At 46.8% G+C, this 250-nt stretch overlaps 1 pseudogene; it reads left to right on the top strand.

The window, feature by feature from the left end:
* LOC116853285 overlaps positions 1-250 on the top strand; it is a 3125-nt pseudogene that overhangs the window by 1567 nt on the left and 1308 nt on the right.

Genomic DNA, 250 nt, shown 5'->3' with positions numbered 1-250 from the left:
GAAGGCAATTTCATAATTCCGCGATTGAAGAAGTCCTCGTCCCTATTGGTCCCTATGGTAAAAAACTTGACCAGCTCATTTTCACAAGCCTCTCTTGAGGCCAGTTTTGTACCATCGAGAAAATTTTGCAAATGCTTGAAAAGGTGATAATCGCTTGGTGCCAAGTCTGGACTATACGGCGGGTGCAATAGAACCTCCCATCCAAGCTCTCGGAGCTTCTGGCGCGTCGTTAATGATGTGTGCAGCATGG

The sequence above is a fragment of the Odontomachus brunneus genome, unplaced genomic scaffold (genome assembly GCF_010583005.1).
Source record: "Odontomachus brunneus isolate Ranch 3 - 2012 unplaced genomic scaffold, Obru_v1 Obru_scaffold_300, whole genome shotgun sequence".
Lineage (NCBI taxonomy): Eukaryota > Metazoa > Arthropoda > Insecta > Hymenoptera > Formicidae > Odontomachus > Odontomachus brunneus.
This window is presented reverse-complemented; position numbering and strand designations above follow the sequence as displayed.